This window comes from Etheostoma spectabile, chromosome 1, assembly GCF_008692095.1.
Source record: "Etheostoma spectabile isolate EspeVRDwgs_2016 chromosome 1, UIUC_Espe_1.0, whole genome shotgun sequence".
Taxonomy (NCBI): Eukaryota; Metazoa; Chordata; class Actinopteri; order Perciformes; family Percidae; genus Etheostoma; species Etheostoma spectabile.
The window spans coordinates 28,395,013-28,395,258 of NC_045733.1; the positions used below are offsets into that span (position 1 = coordinate 28,395,013).

The 246-nt window shown below is 35.4% G+C and overlaps 1 long non-coding RNA gene across 1 annotated transcript in view; it reads right to left on the reverse strand.

Moving 5' to 3' along the window:
- Window positions 1–246, reverse strand: part of LOC116691075 (uncharacterized) — a 27,045-nt gene that overhangs the window by 1,792 nt on the left and 25,007 nt on the right. The window lies entirely within an intron of this gene.

A 246-nucleotide genomic window follows, 5' to 3' on the forward strand; every position in this document is an offset into this window, starting at 1 on the left:
ATTTGTCCGTTGTTTATTTCTAAAGAAACACAACAATATATAAAAGGCTCTAATACCTTGGATCTCACGTTATGGCTCTGTAGACGTTTTTGTGAAAATAGACTTTAGACGAGTTTGGACTTACGTCAGCTGTTTAGGTTTACATACTAATGTTAACTAGCATTTTAGTTAGCAATAGTTAGCTTGTGCCTATGTTATCTCCTAAAATATACATACGCTCTCCGTCTCTGCAAGATTCGGAATGAC